This window comes from Chelonia mydas, chromosome 5, assembly GCF_015237465.2.
Source record: "Chelonia mydas isolate rCheMyd1 chromosome 5, rCheMyd1.pri.v2, whole genome shotgun sequence".
Classification (NCBI taxonomy): Eukaryota; Metazoa; Chordata; order Testudines; family Cheloniidae; genus Chelonia; species Chelonia mydas.
The window spans coordinates 42,874,246-42,901,812 of record NC_051245.2 but is presented as its reverse complement, the minus strand read 5'-3'; the positions used below and the strand labels follow the sequence as shown (position 1 = coordinate 42,901,812).

The window sequence follows — 27,567 nt, the reverse complement described above, 5'->3', positions numbered from 1 at the left end:
TCAAAAGATATTCCATTAATTCTTCAGGTAATGAAGGGAGGATCCAATAGGATGTGTGGATCAGTACAGAGAATCTGCTGAAAGAACCAGTTATACGCAAATAACCTTTATTTTTCCGCATTATGGAGGGCTTTCGCACAATCAAAGCTGTGTTGTGTCAAGATTTTTCCTCTGGAATATAAAGTACACGGCGGCTCCATTGCGTGTGGGATGAGACTGTCTTTGCTTTTAAAAGTCTGTCCTTTACACTTCTCTCAGATAAGAGGTCCTGGCTAGTTGTGTGCACATTGCACAGTTTAGGAGGGGTCTGAGTCTAAGTGTGTTGGCCAAATTCCTGTTTGGGTAACTGCATTTTGCCTGTCTAAATCCTCCCTTAGTTTCACTTCCTCTCCCAACTTCACAGCTCAGGCCCATCTCTATGGCAAATCAGCCTCTGTGCGTTGCTGTGAGTAACTGCTTTGTGCAATCTATTGAGGAGTTATTTTATGTGGCCTTAAACATCTCTCTGGAAAAAAATGACTTTCATAAAAAATCTGCAGCTGCTCTGAGTAAGTGAAAGAGAGAAGGTTGAGACGACTGGGGGAGGAGCAGTGGTAGGTACATCACCAGATGCAAGCTGAGCTGAGGGAGGGTGGAAGCAACTCTTGAATATGAAAGCATTTTTATTTGCTAGTAAGCAGAAAGGATTAGGAGGAAGGTTTTTTTTTTCTTTAAAGCCTTTCTCATGAATTTACAACAGGATTCACTCAGCCCAATGGCAGTTTTAGGAAGACTCTTCCTTGGCATTCATGGTACACCTGCATTCATCCCATACTGTCAGTGCTGAGAACGGAGTATATCACGCAGCAGTCCTAACACTAGAGCCAAGGGTTAAAATCACCCTGACTGTATACAATTAAACTATGTTCAGATTCCAGTGAGTAACTGTTGTCATTGTTAAGGTCCTGTTTAAATGTGGCTTAATCAACCCTTTAGAAAAGGACTAAATCTAAACCAAAGCCCTTGCATACTTTGCTGTAAATTCCCGATTACCCTGTACATCGGCAATGGCTGCACCATGGCATTACTCACTACAATGAGCCCTTTTTGTTAACAATCAGCAGGCATTTGGTGGGTATTCACTACAGGGAGCCTTTCTGAGCTGACTGTAAGCCTCTGCTTAACTGCTCCTTATCAACCCAACTTGACAAACACCCAGGAGCCACTTTTAATGAATTCTTAAACCCTTTGCATTAATCATCTTCATGTGTCCATGGCTTGGCATTGGCCTGCCCTAACTTTAGTTTCTGTGTGAACTAAGTGCTTATAAAAGGTGCTTGGCTGGCAGCTCTGGAGTCTGAAGTCCTCTATCTATAGCACTGAGAGTGCAAGTTTACACATGCCACTCTGCGCTGCACAACACCTCCACGGGTGCCAGGGTAGTTTAGTTCATGTAAAAGCCTAAGGTAGATGGTCTCCGTTCTCATTTGGTTTCGCTGCTGAGACTGTCAAGGTGCCAGGCTCCATACAGAATTTCCTGAGGTAACTAAAGCAGCATCAACTCCTGTGGAACTGCTGCTTTATGGCTGCTGTAGAGCAGCTGCTTGGTGGCTCGATCAGTGGTAGCACAGTCCTGCTGGAGGCCCCAGGCTCCTCCCGTTGTGAGGGGAGCTGCAGAACTGTCTGGCTCCCTCCTGCAGGCTCTCTGGTGAAGAAGGGTGACTGAAGTGTACCTGTGTATAAATTATACGTGCCATTATTGTGGTACTTACCACAGGGCAAGTGCACAATTAACCACAATTGCGAGTATAGATGACCAGTTTGTGGTTTAGCTAATCATTTGTGTATGCAGTTACCACAGGGTGTATGCACACACAATTATTCATGTACAAATGTGTCAGCCATCCCACACAAACAGTTCTCCAAAATTATACCCTGGAGCCCCTGGCAGCTAAGGGATTAAGTATATTACAGTTTTCAGACATGCAGAGACTGGATTCAGATGCACAGACATTATGAGCTGGGTCAGTTAACGGCAAAGGTATCTCAAGCTACCTCACACCTATAGCTATGAGATATCTGATAAGCTATATCGGGTTACTCCGTTTGAACTCCGCCCTCTAGTTGGCTGGCTCCTCCATACTGCCTGACAGACGAGGATAGCAGCGTCCTGCTGGTAATCACAGACATAAACATGGATGAAGCCGACCTTTTTGACTCTTGACTTTAATCAAAATCACAGAGAGCTCTGTGCAGGGCTATGTTAAAAAAAGGCAACTTTTCGGTAACAAGAGAGCAATTCCTGTGGAAGAAAACTAATACATTAATGATAAACCATAGTATTTTTGCAGAAAGTTGAAAAACTTTTTTTAAAAAAAAAAAACAAGGACTTTCCAAGAACATTTTTGCAAATGCTTTAGGAAAAATATAAATTAAAATCCAGAGACTGGAGTCTCTGCTGCAGTCTGCTCTTTCTGCCCACATTTTAAAATGATTTCCCCCCTTTCTTTTAGCACACATTTCGACTCTCCTTCCTAATCCTTCTTGCTCCCTAAAACTAACTTAATACCTGTGCAGATAACTATGAGAAACACTGAACTTGTGGTATCACAAAGACACAGAAAAATAAGAAGTGATCATTTTACTTCTGGAGCGGTTCTTTTATCTGCAGCTGATAAAAAGGTTCTAATTACTACATAGCCTTTATGGTATGAATCTTCCCTTGGCAAGTTTTAATGGCCCTGTGAAAGTTATTACTCATAAGGCTGAAGTTCTTAATCAGTTCCGTTCTTTAAAATAGTTTTGATACATTAGAGCTGGAGACATTAAAAGAAGGTGGATTCCCTCCAAACCTACTGTGGAACACAGAAGAGTTGCAGGGAAACTCACTGGCAGTGCTGGTGTGATTGAGAGAAATGTATTGACTTACTGCATGATGACCCAAAATCTGGACAGGGTAGAAATTTATCTACTCAGTGGATCAATATTCAGATTATTCACAGGACAGAAATGCATATGGTCACTGAATCAATACCCAAAATAAGAGGAGATGCAGCAATTCTTTGTAAGAAAATGCTTTTATATCTCTTTTTAAACAATTCCCTGGAGCAGATCCTCAGCTTTTGTAGATTGTCATAACTCTATTAACTTCAATGGCGACTTGACAGCTTACACTAGCTGAGGATCTGTCCTCATATGTTCACGCTCAGAGGGGATGGTATTTATCTATTTGTTCAGCTGCACAAAGTTCAGTAGAAGAACTGTTCTCTCTAATTGCTAATGGGTAAAGTTGCTGGCGCTTACATGGAGACATTCTGGTAACAGATAATTAAGCATCTAAGTAGATGAAAATGTCAGGAGAGAAAAATGATCTCTTCACCTCACTGAGTTCATTTTTAAAACTGTGTCAGTTCAGCTCATGTTGCTCCCCATACAGCCGGCCTTTCAGCCTGTCAATGAGCTATAATAAAGTCACTGAGCAGAGTGAAACTAAAGACAAAAGGAAAATGTGGGTAAAAGGATTCCCTTCCCCCTCTTTCTTCTCTTGCTTTAGACCTTCACTTCTACTGGATGAGGGCCAGGAGGAATGTTCTTCACAACCCGCCAGCACTAAGTCTCCCTGGCAAGTAGGGCCTCACAGTTTGCAGGACAATAAGCAATAAAACCACACCGGGCCTCCTCAGAGTGGCATACTCTCTGCTCTGGCTTTGCTGACCGGGGGGAAATTAAGTTCCCCACCACATCCTGTGACTAGATGGGAGGTTCAGCCTGACTAACGAATTGCTGGAGCTCTCAACCAACACGGGAAACCCAAAAATGGGAGGCTCCAAGCAGCTGCTTGTGTTGATCATTATAGCCAGGTCCTGGACCCCAGTTAAGGGTGGCAAAGGTTCTTGGAGATCCTGGTCAGTACCACCAGCAAAGTCTCCATGCTGCTGTGCCACCCCAGCAGGCTCTGTATCTGCTCAGTTGGAGTGGTGTGGACCTGGTGTTGCTTCTGCTAGTGCTGATTGGTGCCCCAGGACAAGGATACTGACCAGCTAAAATTAGGAAAGGGAGGAGGAGCTGGGAGCAGAAAAGATGACAAATTAAATTTTTGGAGTTGCAGACACAGACAGAAGAGGCTCCAGACAACGGACAAGCAGTTTTTTGTGAAACACTGGCTGCCTGCCTGGCTTAATATTTGGCTTGGAGTAGTATCTGAGTCTGAACATGACAGTGCTCTGTAATTGTTTCCATACAATTAAGAGACTGCCCTTGTGGCTCCCTATTCTTCTTCAGAGCCCTTCTCTGTGTAAAACTACAACCCTCTGCAATTCACACTAGTTCAGACCATTTTCTCACTGCTCAGGATGTGTTTTGCTACTGGTTTCGAGTGGCTTTCTCTCCCATATATCAGTATATTTCTGATGAAATGCAATGCAATGCATGCATTGCATAGACCTTGCATCCTCAGGGCACATGTCCCCTCATCTGTCACATGACATTTCCTTCTTCCCCCTTATGCAAACTGGTGCAATGTGGAGCACGTCAGTTTGCAAATCATCATTACGTGGAAATACTACTGCATAGTTATGGAGATATTAGCACTTCTTCTTCAAACTCTCATGTTGCACTGAGCAAAAAAAAAAAAAATACTGTTCTAACACCTCATCTCAGAGCCGGAGATCATGGATTTAAATTTCAGTCTGGGCTGATACTCGGCATACAAAGATCCCTGGGAGTGACAATCCCCATGACCTTTGAGTTACAAGAGGACAAAATGAGCAGCTGATGCAACTAGTTACAAATGCTCCATTTTCTTTTGCTCATGTGTAACCAGTTCAAAAGCATCTTTGATTGAAAATCAAGAAATCGGGCAGGTGATCATGCCATTAAAGTTGAATTATTATGGGTATTTTTGTAAAAAAACCACCTTCACCCAAACCTCTTAGCCTCAATAAAGCCTCATTAAAGCAACTGAGAGCCCACTGTTCAACAAAGCCATGGTCCAAAGCCCTCTGAAGTCAATGGAAGGACTCCTATTGTCTGCAATAACTTTTGAATCAGGTCCAAATTGGATAATGTTGACACATGAGCACAGGACAGTATTTTTCTATAAATGGTCATCAGTGACTTTACATAGCTTGCACAATAGGTAATAATGACCCAGTGGACTGGATTTATTTTGTAAATAGCATTCTTTTAAAATAAATTAATGAGTAAATATTGAATCCCAGAAACCAGAGCAACTTCAAAGAAAGCACTCAACTTGAACAGGGGCAAAACACACATTTAAAAAAATTGTCTCAAGCCAGATTTGCCCAACAGACCAGAACGTCTCTGCATTTAGAGAAGATTCTACCCAATTACCAACCAAACTGGAAGGCCTACTAGCATGTTGGTTTCTCAGGCTTCTACATCCTGTCTGATGTACAGAATGTACCAGGTTGTAGCTGTGCTGCAGAAAGGGATTTCAGTCTCCTTGACTGCCAGTCTAGTACCTTTCATGAATACTAAGTTCACACTCATACCAAAAGGATCTTGATTTACAACTGTGTTACTTCAGTTTTACATCAGCGTAAATGTGGCTGCCACCATCTTGACACACTGGAGATTGACCTGGGGATCTCTAGAGTTAGGTATGAACTGCTACACCTTAAACTAAGGGTTCAGAGTAGCAGCCGTGTTAGTCTGTATTCGCAAAATGCATCGGATGCATCCGATGAAGTGAGCTGTAGCTCACGAAAGCTTATGCTCAAATAAATTGGTTAGTCTCTAAGGTGCCACTAGTACTCCTTTTCTTTTTACCTTAAACTAAAACTCTCTCCCTGGGGCTGTAACAGACTCATATCTGCTGTGGATCAGGCACAGGGCGGGACTTGTAATGTACCTTCTCCAGTGGGTTGAATAAGTCAATGGAGAATGAAATCAAAGGAGTTCCACTCACAAAACCAGAGTAACGCAGTGGTGAATCAAGCCTAGGGTTTACAATTTCACATTGTTAAAAAATTACAGTTTTAAATCAATAAAAGACAAAAAAAATCCTTGTTTAAATAATGGGCGAAGTGTCTGACTGTGAATGACAAAAGCCAAAAGATAATTTACAGTTGGCCCTGGGTTCTTAACTGATGCTGGTGTGACTGTAGCACAGGGCTTTGGCAACTTTGTCCCCCCTGTGACTGAAGAGAATTATTTAGACAGAGTATACTCCCAGGAAGCGGGGGTGGTGTGGAACTGAGGTCTTCGGGCAGTGAGAGATTGCTTTAGAAATTGCACAGAGATTGCACAAAGCATCCGGCTGTGTATTGGAAAAAACTCACACCTACTACCTATGAGCCACAATATTTAAAAGAACAATAGCAAGTTAAAAGTCATGAGTTAGACTTTCATGCACTTTACACATGGGATTGCATGTGTAAAAGGCACGTGTAATTTGGTACCTACTTTTGGCAGGCCAGGGTACCTGCTAGAGAAAAAGCAGAAGGCGGGTTTGGCAGTGGATCAGGACTGTGGGATCAGGGGTCAGCATACTTGCCTAAGTAGGGTTATAGTTGGAGAGTTCAGCAGTTTCCAGGGAATTTGAATGGGGGCATTTGTTGGGAGTGGTGGTGGGAGGGGAAGCAATGTGAAGGGGGCCAGAACAGGTGCCAGTAGTGAGAATAGGGTACCCTTCTTCAGCAGCTGTCTGATGTTGTATGGCTGAAAGGAAAAACAAATATTGCCCGTGCCACCTTCCTTCTGGTCCCTTGGAGCTGGCAGCTGGAATTATTTGCATACATTCCCAGTGCAGTCAGTGTGGTAGGTGTTCCACTAATTGGGGAGGCATGAGTTAGGCCTGCTTGGTAAAGCTGTGTCTGTGATATGTGTGGATTACTTTGAGGTGTGTGCCAAAGCTGTGATTGTGATATAAGCAGATATATGTTTTGCACCCTCCAATGTGTGTGAGCAAAGGGATGAGTTGCATGTGTACCTTCAGGATCCAGTATGGATCATTTCAGTGCAGAGTTGTGTATGTTCTGTAATTAGCAGGGCACAAGGGTTTTTTTTGCAAAGGGTAATGTCAGTAGCGATCTGGGATATGACAACAGGCTAAGCATTTATTATCAGCACACACTCCAGGTAAAGCGAGTATGGTCAGTGTCAGGTATAGCAATACCAAAAGATGGAGATGGTAGTTAGCTCTATTTGCTAGAGGCTCAGATCATTTCCATGTGCATGAATCACCAGAAAGTCCAGTAGATCACAACCTCCTAAGTCATCAGTTAAATGCTGCAGTGTGGGCACAACATGATGCTCATGCAGGTCACCTCTCTCCTCCCAAATCAGCATGTAGCCATCAATCCCCATGTCATGGTGCATTCCATGCTGTGGCCAAGTTACTTGCCCTGTTGGTTCCAAACTGCTGTGTCTTTGGAAGTACCACATTAATCTGCCCTGAGATCAGAAAGTAGCCACTTGTTCCCTCTGTTCTCAATCCAAGATTTGCCTATCACCTGTCCTCATTTCCTGCCCCCTCCTCAGCCAGAACCCTTCTCCCTATCCCTGCCCCCTCCCACTCACACAAAGTCCTCCGGCTCCTCTCTACCTAATACAACAAAACATGTGGCAAGACTGTCCGCTGACTATTCTGCTGTGTTCACAGTAAACCTCATAAAATAAAAGCAGATTATATGTGTAACAGAGATAATTTGTTGCAAGCAACATGATCTCTCAAATCTTTATTGCGCAGGTGTGCAAAGGTTCAGACGGGAGACGTCAGTGGTGGGCTGTTCACTGGGACAATGGTGTCGGCACATTCACTCACGCTACCCAGGCAAGCTATAACATGGCTGCACAGAAACCCTCGCGTGGGTTTTTCTTTATTGGCCCATGTGCACCACTTCCAGACTGCACCTTTATACAAGCAAAAAAGTGAACATAATCTTAAATGCCATTCACAATCTGGGTCCCCCAAAGACTTTGTGGGTGCCATGCACTACCTTGGGTAAAAAAGACTGATTGGGACCATTTTGACATGCATCACAGCAATAGTTTGATCCCTAGCTCTGATAAAAAAAAACAACAACAACCAAAACCAAAACGCCACCTACAAACTTTTAGAAAAGTTGTTGTTTTTTCAGGTCCATCCCCTGTAAATGGTCACCCACTGCCCCAGATCCTGGTACATACACAGGGGACAGTGAGAGGGGCCCAGACACCCCAGAAATCCCAGCTCATATGAGGGGAGTAGAAAAGGGGGCTCAGGCCTCTTAGAGGGGCAAGAGTCCCCCAGATCAGGGCACACACATGGGAGGGCAGTATGTGGGGCTGACAGGTGCCCCTGCGCCTATTCTCCCCCATCCTCCTACCACTTGCCCCCACATCCTCCTTCCCCCACACTTCCGTCACCTGAGCCACCAACCTCTCCCCCGCTCTCCTATTACCCGTCCCCACTAATCCCAGTCCCCATGACCCTTCTCCTCTCACTGCAACCCCAGATCTCTCCCACTATTCCCTCAATCTTCTGCCCTCTAATACCGCTCCCCTCTCTGGAAGCATTCACATGGCTATTCTTCCTCCAAATATTTTGATTATATTTCCCCCAGATAAAATTGCCACCCATGACTCACAAACTGTGGCAACCCCCAGACACTCAGTCCAAAACTCCTTTTGTCTCAGGTGGGGGCTTGTGATTGACTTATCCATAGTAACAGCCAGCAATCTCAACAAGGACTGAGATTCATTCAGCCATTATCATCTCTCAGCTTAACAGTACTAGGGAGCAGAAGGAAACTGCTTTTTTGAGGGGGGAGGCAGTATCTGTAGATCAGGAACCCCTTGGTCAAATGACCCCAAGTTTGAATCACTAATGCTACCCTGCACTCTCCTGAGGCACACCAAATTTCAAAGGATTTTGACTAAACATGTCTATTTTAGAGGACTTAAAGGTAAACCTTTAGACAGAAGTCAAGACACAACCTTAATCATAGCGGTGCTGCCCACTGAACTACATGGACTTAATTCTGCTCTCATTTAAACCAGCATAAATCTGGAACAGCTTCAGGATCAGTCACGGGAGTTAATACAGATTTATGCTGTTTTGAGAGCAGAGTTTGGCCCTTTGACTGCATGCCACCACAATGGCAGTTTTACTAGTCCTTAGTGTTGAGGGTTAATGTATTTAGGTCTATTTGTTCTGAATTTTCAGTGCATTTGACTATGATATCTTAACTAAAATACCTTTGATGTGGGAGAATATATTTATTTTAGAACACAACATTTTAATGAATTGTAGCCCCCGTACGGTTTGTGACTTTCCAAACTAGACCTGGGCAAATAATTGGTTATTCAGTTTCTTGGCAATTCCAAAAAACAACAAAAAAAGTTGTTTCCAGTCAAGTCAACAATGATTTTTAAAAAAAAAATAATCAAAAGATTAAAAAATTGGCTTGATCCAAACTGAAATGTTTTGTTTTGTTTTGGTTTTGAGCATTTAAAAAAATGTAATGTTTAAAAATAAAATTAAGATACATTTCTAAACGAAAAAGTCGTTTAGAATAAAGAAAGTTTCAATTATTTCAAAATGTTTGTTTTGTTTTGTTTTTTGATTGAGACAATTTGGCAAAATTGACATAAATTAGCAAAATGTTTCAGCGTCATGAAATCTGTATTTTTCACCAAAAAAAAAAAAAAAAGAAAAGAAGAAAAAATTGGTTGAAAAATTTCACCCAGCTCTATGCAGGATCATAAAGTAACAGATTTTTCATTTCTGAGGCACTGTCAGCTACCATTGTACTATATGCACTATTATTCCTCAAGCTTTTGCGGAGGGCAGTTGTTAATTATTCCTCAATATGCAGGCTTCTGTGCTGTTTAGACAACTAGGTGGTTATTCACAGGTTTATACTGATTTTCGTGCCTTTAATTTGGATGAAATACTTGAGCTTTTCATAACATTTCTGTCAAAGCAGAACATTTCTTGGTGAAAATGTTTGTGAATGGTTTTTTTTCTGTTTGTCGACCAGATCTGTTGCTATATATGTTGGACTCCTATAAGGGACTGCGGAAGACTTTGTTACGGCCTAGCTAGGGAACTTCCGCTTTCTCAAGGCCGCCTGGTCACTGTAGGACATGGAGAACCAACTCTAACCGGTTTTGGCTAGTTCTATCTGCCCTGCAGAGCCCTGTGTGGAAAGTCCCTGTTGGGAAGTACCTTATTATATATTCATGAGCTGATTTTGTGCACTGCTTATTAGGGCTCGCTGTTTACCCCTTCGTCGGACTCCGTCCCAGGCAAAGCTCCGGTGTGCTGGATTCTCCGCCTCCGTGACAGCAACGCTTGGAGTCCCCGTTGCGGGTGTGTCACTAACCTTCAATAAAGCCAATAACTCGCTGCTTAGCTGCGTGTGGGTCTCGTTTTCCAGAGTACCTCTGCCGGCCTGCGGTGCTTCGAACACCCTGGCCCAGAACAACTCCTCATTAGCTCTTAATATGCTACTAAAAGGCAGAGTCTACCTTTTAGTAGCATGTGAAGATCTAATGAGGAGTTACCCACAAAACCCTGGCAGCACGATAAAGCACAGCATGAACAAAGAAAATGGCTTTCCTTGTGTATCCCAAAGGGATCACGCTGTTATTAAGCATTAAAGTTAGCTTTGCTGCCTGGGAGAGTGTGACTTAGAGCCAGAATGTGACCTTACCAGTGGAGCAGTTGGGGAGAAGGTCAAATAAGTGGGAATGTTTTGCTCTGCTCACTCATGCTTTATTATTCAGACTGTGATTTGAAAGGAAGCAGCTCAAATCATAAAGGGAAGCTTCAAGTCAAAATGGGAAAGAGATTCCTGGCAAGTATATGTGACGCACCTCCCTTCCTCTGTTCTGATTATGAAGGTGCCTGTTACTTTCTAATGTACACAGGTGTCACCCCCAACCTTCCTAGAAAAGCAATATGAATGTAGCAGACAGCCTTAAAGTACTATTAAATGTGACAAAGCAGTGAAACACACAATCTCAGTCAAACTAGAGCAGGGAGGGGAAAAAACCCTTCAATGAATAGCATTAGTCAGTTTATAATAAGAGTGGGACTTGTAATTTAGTCATGGTTGAATGTATTCCATTTCCTCTTCGTATTCACAGCCTCATTTTATAATTACGCTTTTGTGAAGAGAGAGGTATTGGGATTCTCTGGGGTTTTGGGAATATCCTTGCTTTATCCTGAAAACACCTGCCTATTCCCTCCATGGCACGGTTTCTAATCCTGCTCTGGATGTAGTGAGACAAAATGGGCTTCTAATTTCATGGTTGAAATGAGAAGAGATAATATCTGCTCAGCTCCCTGCATAAAAATTACTGTCTAGTATAAACCTTTCAGAATTTTGCCTTTGTGTCCTCAAAAGAATCAGAATGTATATGTAGGATCTCTACAAACCTCTGAAAATCAAACATAAGGATTGTTTGAGTCTGCATTAATCATTTTAGAAACACGCAGGTCTCACACACAGCTTCCCATTGCAACCTCCCTTTTCATTTTTAACATATGTTCTCTACATTTCTGAGTACCATACACTGTCGGTATATATAAGTGCAGTATGACTCACGTCAACATCTTGTAAAGACCTGTGTGGTGTAACACTGGCAGCTGCAGCAGTGCAGCGAGGGTCCTGAGAAGAAATGCTATGAAGTGGCCCCTTGAATGTAAATTTTTAAAGATTACCACATTTGTTCAGTGTTCAAAGACTTGCAAACCAAGCTCCAATAAGAAGCTGAGTCAGGAGAGGGTTAAAGAAATCAGTGGTGCCTGATGTTAACTTCTCTGCTCTTTTTCAGCTTTGTAAAAGATAAATGTTTCAGATTTCAATCTGTGGTTCCCAGCAGTACTTTGGGAACACTGCAGTAGGCCCACAAAAATCGCTAATGCTGATCCAACCCTAGATAATGCGTCTCAGCAGGAATGACATAATGCCCTAAAAGAAGACTATGATGTAATGCATATCTCAAAAATCAGAGCCAATTTCCGATATAAAGCCTTGAAGTCTAGCTGAAGGTAATGAACTAGCATTAATAGTGCAACATGCAAAACTTTGCGGGTTTATGATCTTCTTTTTTAAAAAAGAGAAATGATTTCTTGAGGTTTAATGGGCTCATACAGAATGTATCAATTTCTAAAAAAGCATCTTTCTCTCTCAACACTTTCTTGTCAGCCTACTGCTTGCTGAAGGCCATTAAGCATTTTGCCTTGGTCAGGATGCCCACAATACATGAATATGAATGCTGTAATTTATACCATTAATACTGTTGTTTATGCAGGTGAGGTATAAAGTGTATATAATATATACAGTAAACCCTGCTTAATTAATACATTAGGTAAGGATTTATTAAAGTCACTAATGTCACATGGAAAATTAAAAAAAAAAAGTGCTAAATTCAGAGCTGGTGTTACACCCAAGGACAGATCTGATTTTTGCCTCATTCTGTTTAGAAGAAATTCTGTCTATTTTCTGCTTTTTTCTTTTTTCTTGTTTTATTACTAAATACTTTGGCAGAAAAACGGGGCCCAGATGAAAGTTCTTCAGCTTCAGATGTTTATTCCTCATTTAGGGGTTGATGCTGGCAGGTGCTGAGCACCGTGGAGTTGCACTAACTGCAATGGAAATTCATCACTTCACTTCTCAGTGACTCTGTTCCCCCTTCTAACATTTGTCTAGAGTGTAAGCTCTATGTATTTGTAACGTGCCTAGCACAATGAACCCTGATTTCAGTTGGGGCCCTGAGATGCAACTGTAACACAAATAATAATCAATATTGTGCTGAGAATCTCTCATGATCAAGCCCTTGATCCCATATGGCCCAGTCTTGCGGTGGTTATGCAGGTAGATCTCCCACTGTTGTTAGAGGAGCTTTGCCTGTGTGAAGACTACAGGATCAGGCTGTAACTGGTGATAAATCACAGAAACCCTCTTCTACATTCAGATTCGAAGTAGTTAGCTCGTTTCTGCAAAGCCTGGTTCCTGCTTTGAAGGTGCTAGCTAGAACTGTGCAAATACTGAGGAAAATTATTTGCAAACATTTTGACAGCTTCTAAACAGAATGTAGCTCCATCTCTGTTCTGAGCCCTGCATAATAACTTTCTCTGAACATTCATGTTGCTGCTATGAATGTTTGCAGAGCAAAGTCTGGGCCTAGGGCTGAGATTCTTTTAATAACAAACAAACAAAATCATTTAAAGATTAAAATAAATTTGTAGTGGGAGGAAGCAAAATAGTTTATAAATGTTAGGTTACCCAATCAGAAAACAGAAATAATACCGTGTGACTCAGATGACCAAGAATTCAGCTTAACTATCAAACTCAGTACTTGAAGGAATACTTTCAGTGAACCATTTGCAATTCAGCCACAGGTTGAAATGTATTATACAAAACATTTGTCAAACAATTTCAAATAGTGAACACATATGTACAAATTAGAGTCTGTTCAAGGACAATTAACAAAGATGAGAAGGGACTAAACTTGTCATTGTGAATTATTCACCTGATTCAGTGTTAACACCAACCCGTGGTAATCGTTCAGTAGCTCACAAACCAGAAGATTTATCCTACTCTCTCCAAGTGTGCTTGGAATTTGGGACAGGGAGACCATTCAAACCACCAGTCATCTTGTATTACAGTACTTATAAGCTATTTTTCCCTGCTGTGCTTTTAAAGGTTCTTATTTCTTCAGAATGAATCCTGATCCTATTCTAGTACCAGTCTAGGAAAAAAATTCAAGGCAAATTGCATGGCAGCCTCTGACATTAGTTGGCAGCTAGGATCTCAAGAATGCATTTTTAAAATCAGAACTTTTCAAGGATGGTCTCATTTGAAACCTGAAACTTTTTAGTAATCTGTGTGGAGATATTTCTTCTGTGCCATGTGTCATTCAGTTCATTTCAACCCTCTTCTCAAAGAGTCAGTCCTTCACAGCCAGCATGATGTTTAGCACGAGGATCTCTTTGCTACAGGGAACTCATCGGTTGCCCTGTCGTTCTAACAATCTTTAATCAAGCCAGCCAAGGCAATTGAGATATTAACATGTAACAATACTTTGATCTTTTAAATTGGAGGTATATATTTATGCTTCTCCAAGAAGCACCGGGAGTACCAGAAAATGAAGTCTTCTGTTTACTTACCTGCCAGAGATGGTGCAGCTAATTAGGGCTTGTCTACACTTAAAATGCTACACTGCTGTAGTGTTCAATGTAGACACTCCTGTTGGTGTAGGTAACTGACCTCTCTGAGATGCAGTAGCTAGGTCTACAGAAGAATTCTTCCGTCAACCTAGTGCTGTCTACATAGGGCCTTAGGCCATCTTAAATATACCGCTTAGGTCTGTGGATTTTCCACACCCCTGACCGACGTAGTTAAACGGACCTAATTTTCTAGTCTAGGTCAGGCCTTAGTTTCTGCAGACAAGTAAATCAGTGACCTTGCTCGTACAATGAATAAACCACTGTGATTACCACAAATGGAGGAGGAAGTGCACATCTATTTGTGTTAGCTCAAGTCTGGGCCTGTTCTTATTTCAGACTGTGGGGACTGCAATTGGAGGCTATGTTTGGTGTTACAAACCTCTTTCTAAAAGAGACTGATCTGAGATGCATGGCATCATTAAATTTAGAACAATGCTAGCCAAGCACTATAGCCACACATGGAAAAGGTCAGCAGCTGCTTCAAATTGTTTAAAAAAACTCATTGTGGTTAATGAATACCATGCTATGCTAGGTGCACTGTTTGAGTAAAAGAGGATAGCCAGAAAGAGTGCTTAATTATCTTGCTAGAGGAACAAGGTGTAAGGGCACGAGGAAGACTTATCATTATAGAGGCAACATAGGCTAATGGACTGATCTTGAGGCTGAGAGACAGGAAGCCAGGCTTTCTAGTCCTGGCTCTGCTACTGACTTGTGTGATTTTTGGGCAAGTCACTTAACTTTATCTGTAAAATAGGGAGTGTAATTCTTAACAGACTGATTTAACAGGAATATTGTGAGAATGCATGTTTGTATGGAGCTTTGAATATGTAAAACAAGTCAAGTGCTAAGAATTATTATAAGACCTTCCATATGTTATCTTGATTTATATATAGCTACTAAACTAAACTACTTCTAGCTGAGTTTAACACAAGAAGAGTTTTTGCTGGGGAAAGGACACATCACAGGATGGATGAATGATTCAGTACTGCTACGATCAAGCCCCATCTAACTAGGAAACTGATCATTGTTAGCAATGGTTATTCTCAACTTGTGCAGAAAACAATTTAACTGCCAGTGCAGATTGGGCATAGCCATGTTACAGGAAGCAGAGCTGGACAGGAAATGATTTCTCCACCCTGTGAAAATTTTCAAGATTTCAAATACTTTTCCTGTGCTGCACTGGGATGAACCCAAGACGTTTTGAATTTTTTTGTGACTGTCATACCAGATTAGTCAAGAGCTGAGTGATTAGAGCTCTCAGATGGTGCTCAAGGTTCAAATCCTTCATCTGCTTGATCTCTCTCTGAGCAGAAAGTCCACCTGAGAGCTGAGAAACCTTCCCAGTGAAAGTTTCTTTGAAACTGACACATTTCCATGAAGTCTCACTTTTGATAAATCAGCATTTTCTGACAAACATATGGTTTGCTGAAAAATTCCTGAACAGGTCTAACAAGAATTGAAACATAATCATTTTCAGTGCTGGTACAGAGCCCCCATTTCTGATAGCAATTTCTGAAGCCCTCATTTCTGTTGTTAGCAATGAGTCAATTTCCTGGTGTAGCTTGGGCATGCTATTTCATTTAAATGACCATACAATGGTCAATGAGGCATTTCACTGCAGATTACCAGTGCTGAAATGCTGTTAGGTCTACAACACAGATGTCCACATGTGCGGCTCCTGGCTTGGTGGCAACAGTGTTGTACCAGTGAGGCTGTGGAGGGGTCTTTATTGTATCAACGTACAGCTATGCCTGCTTTTACATCATTTGCTGCACTGAGCCTCCATGGGCCTTTTCCTTGATGGAATGCCCTCTATTTAGAGATCCATCTTCGAGATATGATCTCCCTATGTCTGGTCTTTGAGTGGCTTAGTGGCAGGCTTAGTTTGCACCATTGCTGAATGAAGATCGAGGTGTTTCTGCTGGTCTTATCACTATGTTCTCTGAGTGTTTACCGCTTCTGTGGCACTTTTTATCTGTCCCTCTCAAAGCTCTTCACAAATGCAAGTAGGTAATTTTATTATTCCCATTATACAGCTGGGGAGAGTGAGGCACAGAAGGTATGTCTATGGAGCCCATGGCAATTAGCCACCCAGCCTGGGTCGATAGACTTTGGCTAGCAGGGTTCCTGCTAGTGCTCTAAAAATGGACCCAATTTAGATGCTTTGAAGTTGTGGCTTAGGCTGGAGCTCAGGCTCTGAGGAAGTGGGGAGGGCTGGGTTGTCGACCAAGGCTAGGAGGAGCCTCACTGCCATGGGCTGCATAGACACGCCCAGGGAGTGCAAGAGATTAATTCAAGAGTCAGTGAAAGAGCCAGGAACAGAACCTGATTCCTGGGCTGGGGCCATTTTCACTGAACCACGCTGCTTGACCTTGGTGGCTTCTGTCAGAAATGTACAGCCCCTTTTTTGACCAACTTCAGGCAGAATTTAATTTACAGCAAACTTTAAACTATTGCAGAAGTTTATTCTTCTGGGATAAAGTCAGCCTTCAGGTAAGCAGGTGCAAAGCTACTGATTCCAATAGCTTTGCACAAGGTTTGAATGTTAGCCCATTATGTCTAACAAATGTGTACACTCCTCTAGCCTACTGTCTTTAGGTAGGTTTACTTCACCTTAAAGGTACAACAGGGAATAGAAGGGGCCTAGGGAAGATCAGCTGAGCTGGTTAGAAATATTCTAAAGAATGAGAAATTGCAGACACCTAGGATTATTTAGCCTAGAAAGGAGCAGAAATAGAAAGGACTTGACTAAAATATTCAAAATTCTGAAGGGCACAGTGACAACTGATCAGCCCCCTCCTGATTGCGTCCCATAATGCAAGAACAACGGGACTCCATGGAATTAAAGGCAATACATTTAAAATGAATTAAAAGAAATATGACTTTACCCATTGTACAGACAGCCTGTGGACTTCCCTGCAGAAGGTGAATGTCAGGTACTGATAGCTGATTTTTAGAAAGTGCTGGATAATTTCATGTTCACTAACAACATGTGCAGCTAAGATATTCAAGGGTCAGCTTTTGCTCATCAGGGTGGAAACTGGTTGCCTAGGGCTGGTCAGGAGATAGCTCCCTTCCTTGTTCAGAATTGCACAGAGCACTAGGTGCACTACAGGTTTTTTTCCTTCTGAAACATTAAACTAAATATTACCTGGGATAGGATGCTGGATTAGACAAATTAATATATGGTCCAGAATGTCAATATGGTCCAGTACGACATTCAATGGGCTAAATCCTCAGCTGTGTCAAGCTCATTCCTGGCACAACTGGGAAAGGAGGGAAGGCAGCTCTAAGCCACCTTTCTGGTTTCCTAATCTTGGGGCAAACTATAGGTCAAAACATCCTCCGGCATAGTTTAAAGCATCTTAATGGCTGCTCTAAGTCAGACCTGGTGTAATGGGCTGATAGACACCATGCCGCTGGCAGAGGATCATCCAAAGCACTGTGAGGTCTGGTTCATTTCCACCTCTCCCTGCCCCTGTCATGCTCCTTATGTGGAGGGGGAGGAGCGGGTGGTATAGAGCTTGCTGAGTTAGCTTTACGCCACCTGAGGATTTCTCTACATCAGGGGACACCTCAGATGCCCATTTACGTATTCTGGCTGCTGTTCACTGCCTGAGGAGGGCAAAGTGCCAGAAGAGTGGCTATGGATCTCTCCAACATGTTGTCTGGCCAACAGAGCTATGCAAAGGACATGGCCCAGCCCGTCAGGAGATTTGCAACTTTACCATTTTGTAGTTACAAAGGGGATATTTGTACTTCTCTCTTACCGCTATCTTTTCTCCCATGGATTAACATTGTCCCATGCTTCTTGTAGGAATGAGGCATAGTTTGAATACTCTGTATAGTCTAAGATGTCTAAAACCTTTCAAAAGATGCTGTATTTTAACTGGCTGCCTATTCCATTGTATCCTCGCAGGTTAGCAATGCTGTAAATATTTAACAATAGGAGAGATTCACTGAAACCAGTGGAGACACTCCTGATTTCCCCTGGTGTCATCAAGAGTAGAATCTGGCCTCTTTCCCCTCTTACCCTAGTCTGTAGAGTGACTGGCCCACCCTTGGAGCTGTAGAAAGAATAAATCACAGTAACAACTACAGAACACAAAGCGAAGGGCAGCACTGTTCATGATAAATTCAGAACTGAGCCAAATGAAAACAAGCATAGTAGGGGCAGAGGCCAGGAACCTGGAGTGGGAAGAGATGCCTTTCAGGTCCACTTTAATTTAGCAAAACAAATCCCTTTTTAAATCCCAGAGTGCCATTTCAACAAGCTAAAATTCCATTTTTATTTTTTGTTGGGGTGCGTAACTTTTTCAGCCCCTAGGATGCTGCAAAATAAACAGCTGCACTTAAAACAGTAGACCCTTCAATTTAGGCTTTCAACATCTAAAAGGGAGTTGCATCAGGAGCTGCTGCTTCTGAGAGGCTCTGGCACAGACTTGAGCCTCCAGCCCTATGCTTGCTCATGGTAATGAATTAATGGTTTGGTTCTCTACAATACCAGTAGAGTACAGTAACTTCACTGAAGAAAAGTGTGACATTTGGGTGCACAGTTGCTGATCATTTCCTCTCAGAGACAGGGGCTGAAATGAATGATTTATAGTTATACATAGGGCTGGTAGAACTACCTATTATTTAAGGTTGCCTAATGCATCCATTATAAAACCCTGTTTCCAGTTGCTTATAACTTTGCCAGCCTTTAACCATTTGGGCTGAAATTTTCCATGCTGGTTACTGTTATGTTCACAGCATACAGACAGCAGAATTAAATAAAAAAATACTCTCGCTGGAAGGTTGCAATGTAACACTACTTGATTTCTTAGAATTTGGAATAATCACACACAACAACTCAAAACCAGAGAGAGACAAAGCAGGCTGCTCCCTAAAACAGAGGGACACAGCTTAACCCACCTTACTGTAGGCTGGCTGGCTGCTGCAAACTGACTCTGATCACATGCTTTGTTACAGAGTCCCTAGCTTGCAGGCAGGAGGATCAGGAAACCCTTTAGGCTTTAAAGTGATCAATTGTAATTTTTCAATGCACGACAGATGCCTGCCTCAGGTTAAGTGTTTTTAGAAAATTTCAGCCAAAACAGCTCAGCCATTTCCAAGAGCAAGGCTAGGAAAAAAAACATTGTTTTGCCCATGTTAAAAAAAATTCTAGGTACCTTATCTCAGAGAAGCTCTAATACACCCATGCTCTGGAGTAGGCACTTGAATTTTGGCCAGGGCATGTGTGTCAGGAATGTGCCTTTTGCCATCTCTGTGATAACACACCTAAATTTGTCCAAGTTATAAACCTTTGGAAAAATCACAGTTCACACATACTCAGTAGAGACTTGCTAGAACTTTGCAGCTACATTTCCCAAAGATTTTGAGCAGGGCTAAGCAGGACTTTCCCAGTTTTGGGCTGCCGTGGGCCTGTGCTCTCAATGCCCCCACCCATGTGCCAGGCGTAGGTAGCATAGAAAAAGAAGCTACCTGATTTGAATGCAGAAGGGACCAGAGTTGGAGCTGGGGATAAGGGATGGGGATTAGACTTGGATAAGAAACCTGTCAGGGAGGGAGGAGACTGGGCCTGGAGACTGGCAAGGGAGAATGAAACTTGGACATAGAGGTGGGGGAAAGAATGGGACTGGCAGGGCAGAAGACTGGGAATAGGAGGGTGGGGGAAAAGGGGGTGAGGGAAGGGGAGAAAGGTCTAAAAAGGAGCTGGGATGCCAGGGAAAAACAGTGGGGTAAAATTAAGGTTGCACATACTACCTTACTTCTGGCATTTCCTAACTTCTGAGTGCTTGACTTTGGAGCCTTAATAATATTCTTTTAAGGTAGGTTTTTTTCTGTGTAATTTAGTGTTTATTTTACAGTTTGGATGCCCTGGCAATGCACATACATTGCTGTGGTGCACTGAACAGACCCACCAATCACTGTTACTCCCACCTTCTTGTCAACTGTTTGAAATGGGCGATCCTAATTATCACTACAAAAGTTTTTTTTCTCCTGCTGATAATAGCTCTCCTTAATTAATTGGTCTCGTTACAGTTGGTATGGCAACACCCATTTTTTCATGTTCTCTGTGTATATATATCTTCCTACTGTATTTTCCACTGCATGCATCCAATAAAGTGGGTTTTAGCCCACGAAAGCTTATGCCCAAATAAATTTGTTAGTCTCTAAAGTGCCCCAAGTACTCCTCATTTTTTTTGCTGATACAGACTAACACGGCTACCACTCTGAAACCTGTTACCACTAACTGTAGCTCACATGGGAACAGACATCTCTTCTTGCAGGGTTTCTGATGATTTTGCCCAGAAGATATAAAGGGCCATATTCTGGGCTGTGGCTGAGTAGCGCTCAGGGGGCTGCAAAAAGTGTTTTATTTTGCATAGATGGCTTCAACCATGGGGCCATTCTAGTCCAGTCCCCAGCATAAATTTAGAGCAGCCTTTCGGCTGCTTTAGTATGTTCCAGTAGTCAGTGACTCTCAGCAGCTGTTGTGGCAGTTGGTCATAAGGGAATCCCAGCCATGTTCACTTTTCCTTATCTATGTTCCACATTTCCCCAACTGCTGGGGTGGTGGTGGTGTAGGATCCACTACCAGGGGGCTGTGCTATCTGACTATTTGTCCAGCCCCCACAGCTTTTTAAGGCACAAGGAAGCTCAGGGTTGGGTCCTTTGTAACTCACAGAACTCTCTCAAGTGTTCTCATTTCAGTTAGACATTTCAGACTGAGCCATGCAAGAGATTATGCTTCATGCTATTTGTTAATGTATGTTTTTCTCACTAAGAACGTCACATGATAAATCCAACATCAGTTTGGAAATGCATGAGAACATAAGAGCGGCCATACTGGGTCAGACCAAAGATCCATCTAGCCCAGTATCCTGTCTTCCAACAGTGGCCTGTGTGTGTGTGTTTTCTTGAGGGCCCCTAGAAACTTCATGATAACATACTGATGAATATAATGTGAGTCTAGTGCATAAAATACTAACCAAGGAAAATTGTGGAGATGCTCTTTCAGTCAAGGACACAGATCACTTCTCTAATACTAATAATTGGCTGTATCTTTCCTCTCAAAGGCACCCAAAGTGCTTTGAATGTATAGACAGTTAGCACCACTGGAATGTATACTTAGCACCAGTGCAGAGTAGTGGGGCCTTCAACTATAAGCTCTTTGGGACAGGGAACATCTTCTTGTTCTGTGTGTGTAGAATCCTTAGCACAGTGGGGACCTGTTCTTATGAAAAATGCAGTGGGATCTCGAATGATCACACAGCACAGACATAACCTCTGTCTTTAAGGTCCCAGCTGAAAGACATACATGCACACAAACAAATAGCATGGAATTTCATTTATCTAACTTCTAATGGCTGAAGGGCTGAGTCGAGACTTCTGGGATTTGAGACCATGGCTCCAGGTTTAGTTATACCTATCAGAACTTCATGCTTCAATAACACCATGCTTTTTGCAACATAGGTTACAATGAGACTGGAAACAGCACAACATAAATCTGTTCTCAGGACAAGGTTTATAGATAGAGGAAGAAACAGGGCATATACCTACCCTCTTCTTTTACAAATTGAAGATTTTTGCTGTGCTCTGCAGATTCCTTAAATGTTAAGTAGTTGTTAGAGTGTTACATTGTGGGTGTTTCGTTGATCCATTCCAGTCAGAAAATGGTGAGAGAAGAAACCTGAGGTTAGTGTCACATTTATTATTACAGCAAATGGACAGCACAAGATTCAGCACTCCTCAAAATGCATAGCTCCCTTAATATACGTAATTGCTGATCCACTGTGGTCACCCTCTGGGTTTGAGAAATCAAATATATAATCCACACTGAACACAGAGGAAAACAATGATACGTGGCAACATTAATTGATGTCAGTGGACTATGCCTTTTTTGCTATGCCCTGCAGTCTTAGCAGCTGTGGGCTTTGCTTTGCTTCTGTGAGCTCTAGAAATCCCCCTTTGGCCCAACTTATTGTGTCTGTTGGTGCTACATTTTCTTTTTGTGACTCAGCATTGGAAATGTGCAGGATCCTGCAGCAGCAGTTCTTCTGATGGTGATGACTGAGCATTAAGCTAATGAATTATCTAACAGCTTTTGCATCAAGAAGGGTCTGTTGAATGCAGTGCCCCACATCAGCAGTCTGCTGTGTTTTACAGTCAGATGCATCATACAGCAGGACAGCTGCTGGGCAACCAAGAACGATGATTCTAAACACGTTGGGCCAAATTCAGTTATTTCAATGCCATTACAACAAAGATGAGTTTGGCCCATTGAAGTCCACCTTCAGTATAACATGGGTCCTGGTCTGATGGAACAGTTCAAAAGCAATTGCAGTCTCTGGCAATTATTCCACACCAATTGTAAACTCTTCGGGGGAGAGGCCATCTTGTTGTTCTGTTAATATAGTGACTAGCACAATGTGGTCCTGGTCCATGACTAGGGCTCTCAGGCATTATGGCAATACAAATGATAATACATATCCTTTCCTCTTTCTCTCCTGCTTATGAACTGCTATGCCCAACACCAGCTGTCACACACTACTTGCTAAACATGGCATTGCTTTTTCATGAAACAAGCACTTTCTCCTGCTGATTTGTGGTTGTCTGGCAAGGAATTAGCACTCAGCAGACAGGTTTGGAATTACCTTTAACTTTTCAATTGCAGTGTGATTACTCTGACTTCTCTTTGAGTTTCTTAAATGACAGTTTGGTAATTTTGCTGATTACAGTTGCCAGTCCATAAATGAAAATGTGTGATCTTAAGTAGGGTTTGGATTACTTACTAAATCCAGCAGGATAGCAGAACTCCCTCCTCATCAGACTATAAAAATTCTTTCCATCAAGTTGTGATGGTGTGTTCACACCACACCAGCCTTGAATGGATTAATGAGGCTGTGGGGCGGGGAGGTGGAGAATTAACTTGATAGGCTACACCTGGGGGAATTAGGCTGGATAAGCAACCCCTGATTGGCAGTAAAGCCCAGCTGAGAAAGATAAAGCCAGGAAGTTGGCAGCAGAAAGGGGCTGCAGTGTGGAAGCCTGCAGTCGCTCTCTAGCCTTAGAGAGGGAAAGGGGGGGAAACCAAGGGGAGAAGAGAAATCCTGGCCCTGAGGAAAGGGTCTGATAGAGGTATAGTAAGAGCAGCCTAGGGAAATAGTAGCAAGGTTTGGGACAGTGCAGACCTTGGCTGCTGGTTGTAGGGTCCCTGGGCTGGAACTTGGAGTAGTGGGTAGGCCCAGTTTCCTTTACTAGCTACTGGAGAGGCTGCACAGATCAGTTAGTGAAGCAGAAGACTGCCTAGGAAAATCATCTAGTGGGACTTTGGTCCCCTGGAAGGGGGAAACATACAGTGACTTGGCCAGAAGGCCAAGTCATGAAGAGAGAGCACACTGAATTGCAGAGAGACAGAAAGAGATGTGTGAATGAGTGACAGCAGGGGGCATTGGATGTAAGTGAAGCTAATCCCCAGAGCAGCCAGGAGGAGGTGCACCTAATGGTGAGTGGACCCTGTGACACAAGTGTTTTCCTGGAATGAAGTTGAGGGTTCATTTGTAACTAGGGCTACTGTCACATTAAGAATAGCCTGAGGGCAAGAGGCCCCTGATATCTGCTAACCAATTTCAGCTGGCTTAAGCTGTTTAAGTGTACCCTAATTCTTTATTGTCATGAACTGTATCTTTGAAGTATCATGTGATGTATGAGTGAAAAGTTTATAACTCACTGGTTATTATGTAGGTACAAGCATTTGATGCAGAATTATAGACATAAACTGAAACTTATAATTCTTAAAATGTGTTTGCCAGCCAACCAGGAATTACCCTACCTGAGACAGATGAGTGTGGCTTCTCACCTGGGAGTTACTTCCAAAGTACTTTGAAAGACAATAAGGTACTTACATATCACAAACAAGGGGTGGAGGTAAACCTCACACAATCACAGTGGGAAGAAGACTGTCAATCACATGTTCAGTTGTACTGGAGGGGACGGGAACTAAAAAGATTATATTTTGGCAGGCACAGTGCCAGTGGGAGAAGAAGCAGCAGGACAATTCCTTCAAGACAGACTCCATTTTCCTTACCTCACAGCTGGAAATAGACTGGTAGTATCCTTCAGAAGCATCCATTTCAATGATTCAATAGACTATTAAAGAGATGGGTACAAGTTCCAAGTTGTCTATCTTACACCTAAGAAGACAAAGGTACCAGGCCTTTGATTTTAGGAGATGGATCCTGACTAGGAGTTTAGTCAGTCATCGTGATGAAATCAGCACCCTGAACCAAGTCTACCTTGTTAAATTGTAATCACTAGAAAGCATTTTATCTTTGTTTCTCTCTTAATCATTTTTGACTTTAATCCTTATACTTGTATCAATTTAAAATCAAACTTGTTTTATTTTTAATTTAAACCATTCTAGTGCTGTTTGACCTGAACTGTTTGGAAATTCCAGTTTCCGGTAAACTGTTGAATACTGACTCTTTAAAGAAGCAACAAACCATAACGTTCCTCTTTGTTCCAGGACAGAGCTGGATATTTCAGAAGACACGTTCTGGGGGAAATTTGGGGCTGAGGAAAGTTTGATGTCACCTTACCAGTTGTTAACCAAGGCTGCTGGAGACCAGTGGAAGTCTATGATATTGCAGCCAGGTTCCTGGATCCAAAGCATTTGATCATGGCTGCTCAATACATAGACCTAGGGTGCATGCTTGTTGCTGACTATGAGTAGCCTGTCAGAGCTACAATAGCAAAGCCTTTAAGGCACTAAAGGGCTATGGGTAAGAGGTGACACAACTCTTTACTGATCCGGCTTGTACCCCAGAACATGACAGCTGCCTGTAATAAGTTACATCCCTGGGCAAATGGCTTGGTAGCAACTAACTAGGTGCTGATTGTCTGGCAGCGGTGCCCTCAGACACTCTTCCTGGGGTACACCCAAAACCCCCTCCTGCCAGCTCCCAGGTGCAGGCACTCACCACAGCTCCCCTCCCCCTACTTGTAGGAGCGCTTAAGGCTGTTGCTGAGTGAATACTGTGGGCAGAGCAGAGGGGACATGGGCAGTTGGGGGGAGGGGACCCCTGGCACAGAAGCTGGCCCCATAGCTGCAGTGAGGAGCAGTTATGCTGGCTGCCTGCTCAGGTTTGGTGTGGAAGCCCTCCATCATGACGGGGAAGGGGATTGCAGCAGGGCCAAAACTGAGTGACATTGTGACCTGGTGCATGAGGGCCACAGTGCTACTCAGGTTTGGCCCCCACAGCCTCTCTTTCACAATGGAGGGTCTGAGGGCAAACCTGAGTGGGCACTGGGGCAGCCAACACTGCTTCTCCTCAACTTGGCACCCCTGCCAATGGTACACACTGTGCGTAACATGCGTACAGCTGTGGGTACCACTGGTGACCAGCCTTACTTCCCCTGCCCCCACTTCTGTGCGGGGACCGAGCACAGTTGCCGTGCCAGTGCTGTGAGCTCTCCCTCCTGATCTCTGTAGGCACTAGCTTCCCAAAAGGGGAAAGGCAGTACAAAGTACACAGCGCCTTGGTGTGGCCAGAAGAACTGGCAGTCCTCCCACTACAGCCTGGAGAGCTTTGGGAGGCATACTGCCTCTCTCAGGCACACTTTGTGCCATGGCCATTTGGGCTACCAAACAGCTATCGATGGTGAAATCTTTCAGCTACTACCTACCCTAGATTAGATTTGAACCAGTGGCCTAGAGGTAAAATGTCTTGTAGCCCATTAGTGGGGTATCTACAGCCATAATTCTCCCATGCTGACACTTCTTGTATATCTGAATGCAATAAAGGAAGAAATCACCATGGCTGGCAATTGTTTTCAATTCCTTATTAAACATGCACAAAGAGCTCTGCTCCAGTATTTCCTTGCTGGTGAGTTTCTAACTCCCTGGCTGCACTGCCATTGAACCTTTGGAGATAGCACACATTCTCCTCTAGGTAAACTTTAGTATCTTTCATTTAAATATTAATTTGGAATTGCTCATTGTAACCTGCCATATCCCTACTCTCGGTGAGGATTAGAATGATTGAGTCTCAGAACTTGTTTTAATCATGCATTTCAATACTGCTGAGACTTGCAGTCTGCCGCGTTCCTTGCACCAGCCAGAGTCTTTCGACATGCTAACAAAATTGAAATGAGTGCCTTCATCTTAGACAAGGATAATTAATCTTCAAACACTGTTTATCTTCGTCCAAAATTCCTCAGAATTCAGAACCAAATTAATTTAAAGTCTAAATCTGCTTTAACTAGTAATTGGTTAATCAATGGGCTTGATGTGTAATTATATTCTTTGTTCACACTCCTTACAGGCTTGAATAGACCATATAATTCCTATGTTGCTTTCAGTCCCATGATTAGACCATGTGACATATACATGTTGTATATACTGTGAGGCAAATTTCTCCCTGAATTAATTTTCCTGATGTTGCTGGGCTTGTACACGAGGGATGAACTTGGTCACTCATTTTTTAACTTCTAAAATGATTTCTTGTGAGTATTTGTTGTTGTTTTAGATTTTTACATTTCAGCTTAAGAATGTGCTGTGGGTTTTCAGCTTTAGACCTTTGCTCACTCCCCATCAATGACACAATCTAGAGCGAGTTTTTATTGCCTTTACTTTGACTGGACACATCTCTCACAATTAGGGGATCCTCTCTTTCTTGAATCCTTGCTGCCATTCAAAGGGTGAGGGGACAAGGTAAATTCAAGAACTGACATTCCTATTTGCTTCCAAACAGAAGAGCCAGGAAATCTTCGCCATGAAATATATACCCTTAGCTAGTATATATTATCATAGCTTCATTGAAATCAGTGCGTCTATGCTGATTTACATCAGCTAAGGATCATGCCCAATGTATTTATATGACCTTGCCTGGGCTCAGTACTTATGGTCGATACACCTCACCACTGGGATTGGGTAAACCAGTGCAGCTGATTAGTAACAAGCCTTCTTTGAGGTTCTACAGGGGTGGGTTCACCCAGGAAGACTGCATTTACCAAGTTGCACCAGTGTTCATAGAATCATAGAAGATTAGGTTTGGAAGAGACCTCAGGAGGTCATCTAGTCCAATCCCCTACTCAAAACAGGACCAACACACACTAAATCATCCCAGCCAGGGCTTTGTCAAGATGGACCTTAAAAACCCCTAAGGATGGAGATTCCACCACCTCCCTAGGTAACCCATTCCAGTGCTTCACCTCCCTCCTAGTGAAATAGCGTTTCCTAGTATCCAACCTAGACCTCCCCCAACCTTCAACACTTCAACTTGAGACCATTGCTCCTTGTTCTGTCATCTGCCACCACTGAGAACAGCCTAGATCCATCCTCTTTGGAACCCCCCTTCAGGTAGTTGAAGGCTGCTATCAAATCCCCCCTCACTCTT

At 42.9% G+C, this 27,567-nt stretch overlaps 2 long non-coding RNA genes across 2 annotated transcripts; one reads left to right on the top strand and one right to left on the bottom strand.

Moving 5' to 3' along the window:
- Positions 1 to 1,661: 1,661 nt before the first annotated feature.
- On the bottom strand, positions 1,662 to 23,034 carry LOC122466046. The gene is made up of 3 exons (XR_006291255.1): positions 22,963 to 23,034; positions 21,731 to 21,776; positions 1,662 to 1,712 (listed from the first exon to the last, which is right to left on the bottom strand). It is a non-coding gene; the product is annotated as an uncharacterized LOC122466046 (long non-coding RNA).
- Positions 23,035 to 23,188: 154 nt separating this feature from the next.
- LOC122466045 lies at positions 23,189 to 25,648 on the top strand. Its single transcript, XR_006291254.1, has 3 exons — positions 23,189 to 23,675; positions 23,983 to 24,067; positions 24,193 to 25,648. It is a non-coding gene; the product is annotated as an uncharacterized LOC122466045 (long non-coding RNA).
- Positions 25,649 to 27,567: the final 1,919 nt, after the last annotated feature.